Below are 6000 nucleotides of genomic sequence, written 5' to 3' on the forward strand. Positions count from 1 at the left end.
TTTTATGTATGGTGACTATTACTTATATAATAACAACACTACAGAATTATTTCTAAAGCTATCTTCTCTGGTTCTGGCTGCCACCCAAACCACCCCTAACTCCAAAGCTAGCTCAGAGATAGAAGAGGGCTGGATTCCTTTTTAAATTTCAGTCTTTGTCATTCTGGTAAAGAGGAGGAGGTATTTATCTGCAACAGGGCAGCTGCTAACCCAGACGGTCTTTACAAATTGCTCCAAATGGTGTAGTACCCAAATTTGGAATCAGATCCCCATGCTGTCACCTCTGACCAACATCCAAACTCCTCATCCCATACTGGCTGAATATCTTTCAGGTTTTCTGGCTCTATGGAGTTGGCTAGACTTCCCTTTTTCCTCCCATTCCAGCTTCACTCCACCCCTCATTCTCATCTTGGCCCAGATGCATTTCTAGAATGAATATTTAAGTTCAACACCCCATGTTTTGTTCTTTCTTCCTTCTACTCAGGTGATTTTGACCCTCTCCTTCCTTGAGTTTTGATTTTTCTACAACATAAGAACATGTATGGTGTAAATCAGCTAAAACCCATGTAAGAACCCCCAATAGGGGAAACAGCAAATGTCTCAACATAGGCTCTTATGTAAACTCAGTCTGAACACTGGTTTCCTACTTCAAGTCCTGTATCTAATAAGCGGTGGGATTTGGACAAAATCTTTCTCAGATTATAGTGATTTACAAGTTGCTGGGTGCTCAATTACTATTATCCAGTCACTGGACATGGGCATTATTAGGGGATGGAAGGAATTGAGCATAAAGGGTGATTTTGACTAAAATGATCTTAGATCCCTTTAGCACTGAGATTCCTTTTTTAAAGATTTTATTTATTTATTTGATATATAGAGAGAGGATATAAACAGGTGAAGAAGCATGCAGAGAAGTGGGGGAGAAACAGGATCCCCATGGAGCAGGTAGCCCAATGCAGGACTCAATCCCAGGACTCTGGGATCATGACCTAAGCTGAAGGCAGACTTTCACCAGCTGAGCCACCCAGGCACCCAAAACAGCGAGATTCTAAGTCAATTAACTTCATCTCTCAGAACATCAATTTATATTTAAAATGCAGTTAACTTTCCCTGTCCTGCCAACCTCAAAGACCTATGGGGCACCAGAGCCATTTGGGTGGTAATCTGTGATGGCCAGATTGCCCCTGAGGTCTAATTGAGTGTTAATATGTTGAAAGGTAAGTGAAATATATATACTACTCCAAGGATATAAAGAGCTTAGTCAATGAATATTAGAATCATCCAAGCTCCAGAATCAGTTAGAGGGGCAGGTCCAAGGGAAAATAGTATGTGTTCTGGGCCTGAGGAGAGGGGTTGTGGAAGAGGAAACTGTGGTCTGAGACCTTGGCTTGGGAAAGAGTGTCTTACTCTGTTTCCAGGAGTTCTGAGCCAACTAGGAAATTAATTTTCAAGATTATTTTATTTAAACATAATTTGCATAAATTCCACCCAGCCCACAAAATACGTTTCCCCCAGCGCTTTTGATTTTCCATCCCATCATCACCTTTCTTTTCCTCTCATCTAGTTTTCTAAGTTCCCCTTCCCTCTCCAGCCTGAAACCAGCTCACTCAGGGCCCCATCCTTTGGACAGATTCCTGGAACTTGAAACCCAAATGAGAGAGAAATGAAGAAAATTCTGCCTGATTTGTTGTTGAGCTTCTGTCCGATTTGTAGTCATCTGCTCCCATTTTCATTCCAGAACCAGGCTAGGGTCAGCCTCATTTTCCTGGCAACCCAACTCCTCTCCACCTTTTCTTCTACGTAGGCATCCACCCAGAAGTCAGCTAGGGGTCAAAAGTAATGTAATAACAGATGAATGGATCAAGAAGATGTGGTATATATACACAATGGAATACTATGCAGCCATCAAAAGAAATGAAATCTTGCCATTTGCGACAACATGGATGGAACTAGAGCGTATCATGCTTAGTGAAATAAGTCAAGCAGAGAAAGACAACTGTCATATGATCTCCCTGATATGAGGAAGTGGTGATGCAACATGGGGGCTTAAGTGGGTAGGAGAAGAAGAAATGAAACAAGATGGGATTGGGAGGGAGACAAACCATAAGTGACTCTTAATCTCACAAAACAAACGGAGGGTTGCTGGGGGGAGGGGGTTTGGGAGAAGGGGGTGGGATTATGGACATTGGGGAGGGTATGTGCTTTGGTGAGTGCTGTGAAGTGTGTAAACCTGGTGATTCACAGACCTGTACCCCTGGGGATAAAAATATATGTTTATAAAAAATAAAAAATTAAAAAAAAAGTAATGTAATGATTCATTGGAGGGTCCAAGCAGGGGGCTCTGGTATAGGTATGAATTTCCATTCCCAGATAAGACATGCTGTCAGTTCTTGGCAGATGACACAAAACCCACCCACATTTTCCTATTCTGCCTGAAACGAAACCTTCTTTTCCTCTGACTTACAATGTAGAAATTTCCTGCTAGGAGCTAAATCAAAAAAGCTTTAGGAGGTCAATTAGAGTGCTGTATGTGTTTAAATGGGGAAAGGCCCAGCATCTTAACCTCCAAATAACTTGTTAAGACCCCTGTTGAAAGAATCTGGAATGAATATCCACCTTTCTAGCCCTGAGTTCTGGGTCTTCGGATCTGGCACAGAAAAGCCTGTGCCAGGATGTGAAGCCAGTTCTTAACATTCCAAATGTGGTAATCAAACATTTGGTAAACAGCTTGCCCAGCTGCACAGGCCCAAGGAACAGCTTTTCAGAGGTGGTTCAGAAAATGAAGGTATGAATCAACCTCTTCAAAGCCCTTTTAAGAAGCCTGACTCTGGCTTCCAAGCTGTCTGCTGTGTTGACTCCCCGACTTTTCTTGGTGAAGATGAGGGATAACACATAGTTGGGTCCTGTTTCTGCCAGCAGAAGGTGGGGCTATGTAGACATTCTGTGGATTATTCCTAGAAGATGACCTTCCTTTCCCTTCATCCTTCATGGGAGGAAGGGAGAGCAGTGTGTGGCTGAAGTTCCACTTTCCAGAAACAAGGCCAGTAGATGAAGCTAAGACTCTCAGCCACTATGTGGCACCATTTACTTACTTCTCTGTGCAAGGTTAATGGTGGTTTTGTCCAAAGCAAACTGAACTTAAAACTCTGAAAACTTTTTAGGGATTTAGTTCTGACTTGGTTACGAATATGACAAGGGATGTTGAGAAAAATCCCTTGACTTCTGTGTCTCAGTTTCTAATTTTATGAACTAGGAAGCAGATGGGGTCCCCTAAAATCTCTTCCAGCTCCATTATCCTGTAAATATATGAGTGTACTCTGATAATCATCTGAGTGATGGAATCTGGGGCCTTTGGGCTACAGAGGATAAATGCAGAAAAAAATCACAACAGCCAAGTTATGTGTGTAAAGTTGGGAGAGAGGGGGACATGGGTCATGGAAGCGGGAGGACTTTCTAACATATGGACCATGATTTCTCCTGGGCCTTTCAGGTAGCAGGAAAAAGATGAAGAAGCCATTCATTTGCTGAGTAAACACTGACTGATTACAAAATTGGGACCTGTCACTGTGTGATGAAGGTAAGGCTTGTGGTGGTATGTGGGAGTGGAGTGGATGGTGGGTGGGACACCAAAGTGAATAAACCCCAAAGGTGGGGAAGTAAATGAGTAAATAAACAGCCAGTGCACAAGGGTGAATGGACTTCTTGCTAATTAGAACTAAAATCTGCTGGGGAAATGGAGAAGAAGGAAGGATAAATTCTGACATGGTGGTAAGGAAGGTCTTACAGAGAAGGAATAATTTTAGTTAGGTTTTAAAAGATGAACAAAAAAAACACAAAAAAATTAAAAGATTAACGTGTGTGTGTGTGTGTGTGTGTGTGACTTGTAGAAAGGGAGGGGAGGAGGGAAAGAAAAACCAGGCATTCTAGGCAGAAGGAATATCTTAAGGAAAGATGGGGATAGGTTCATTTATGCTGTTTGGAGGAAAAGGGAGTAATTTTGTGTGACAAAAGGAATAGAGTGGGAAAAGAGTTTGCAAAACTGGTTTGGGGCCAGATTCTTGGTTTAGGGAGCCCTTTTCACATGTCTAGCTCTGTACCGGTTGTAGGGAACATTTTCAAGATGTGGATAGGGCTCTAGTTCTTCAGGTTGGGGAAACAAGAGCCACTCTCTCACACATATAAAAGGCTACCAAAGGAAGAAGGTCTTGGAGGGCACACTGAGCCATGGTGGTCTTCCTGCAGGAGTATTCCTCCTCTATTTTACCCTGCAACCCAGATGGTAAAAGCTTTAAAATCTGACCTAAGAAGAACAGGAAGGCCTGCCTCAAGAATGGGGCAGCCATCTGAGGAGAACTGACTGACTGCCCTACTATGGCTATGTTATCAGGCTAGTTTTCAGTTTGTTTCCAGTTATACCTCACTGGACAAGGGCAAACAACAAAAGGGTTGAGGCACTGTAGGATCTGGCATCAGTCCAATTAGAGTAACAAAGCAGGCTGGATTTAGGTTAGATTTACAGAAGGAAGAGATTTGTTCTCTGAGAAGTGAAAAATCTGGTAACCATGAGAGGTTATAACATGTATTTGGTCAATCACTGATGAACGCCCACTCTGTGCCAGATACATGGCTGGAGGGGAGAAGGGCAGGGCCGGGGGTTGGAATGATAAATCAGACATGACTCAGCATGTTCTCAACATTTATGTTATTTTAAGCTACTAAGTGTGTGGCAATTTGTTAGAGCAACAATCGTAAAACTCATACAATGGAGCAATGAAAACATAAACAATAATGTTCTAGTATGAAAAGTGTTCTAGAAAAAAACCCAAAGAAGGTTGTGAGAATTCAGAGGTCAGGACCTTGTCTTAGGGAGGATTCAGAGATGTCTCCCCAAAAGAGTTGTGACATTGGTAATGAATATGGAAGAATAAAGAGTTGATAGGTGGCTGTAAGGGATAGGGCAGTCTTAAAAGAGATGGGCTTGTTTAGGGAATTGAGAAACAAATGGACTAGGGTGGGTGAAGGGTAGGACATGTGAGGGGAAAAGGAGTGAGAGAAGAAGCTGCTGCCTCTACTCTCCTCATTGGGAAAGAGCTGAATTGCCCAGGTTACTGTCTGCCCAACTTGGCTGAGGTAAGAATCTGGCTTTGTAGAGCTACAGCCTGCTCCATCTGTGTTTGTCACCTGCCTCCTCCCCCCATTCTCACTATGAAGTCCACTGAGGAGACCCTCACCTGTACCAGCCTCACAGCAAGGCAGTGATGAAGAGGAAAGAGAGGAGCTAGGAGCCAGCTTGCATGTCTTGTAACTCTTAATCCAACTTGGCCCTGGTTTTAAGGGTTGGGTTAAAAAGAAAGAGCTGGAGAGGGTGTTGAATTGTGGTAGAAATCTTTATTTCTCCTAGAAATTTCTGGTCTAGGGATGGGAGAGAGGCATTGGGCTTGAGCCAAGGGGTGAGCATGGGGAGCTATCTTGGAATTTAGGATCATCTGGGCACTCCATTGTCAAACTCTCATCAGTAGCAAATGTGGAGACTGGCTCAATACCCAGGGTGGGGTCCTGGGAGCAAAGTTTATGGAAGAAGGGGAAGAAGAGGAAGAAGGGATGTGGCTTGTCTCAAGGGGCTAGGGACTCTGCCCACCCTGGTATAGGCCTCAGGCAAGCAGGCTTCATTCTAAGGTGGCTTGTTGCCCCTCCCCTCCCCTTCCCCATTCTTGCCCCTATCTTTGGTACTAGGGCCTCTAGAGAATAGGAAAGAAAAAGAAGTGGGTAGAAAACAGCTGGATATAGCCAAGAGCACATCTGGCTTCCCAGACTCTCTTCTGGTCTTCATTTCCACCTCCCTTTATACCCCTTCGTCTTTTTTTCAGGCTTCTGGTAGGAAGTCTGTGTAGAACTAGGGGAAGGGTGAGGAATTAGAGTGGGCTGTTGGGGTTGGGGTGCAGGGAGAAAGTTATTCAAAATATTAACTGGTCTTGTGAAGTGACCTCTTGGCTGGAGCCT

Source organism: Mustela erminea, chromosome X, assembly GCF_009829155.1.
Source record: "Mustela erminea isolate mMusErm1 chromosome X, mMusErm1.Pri, whole genome shotgun sequence".
NCBI lineage: Eukaryota > Metazoa > Chordata > Mammalia > Carnivora > Mustelidae > Mustela > Mustela erminea.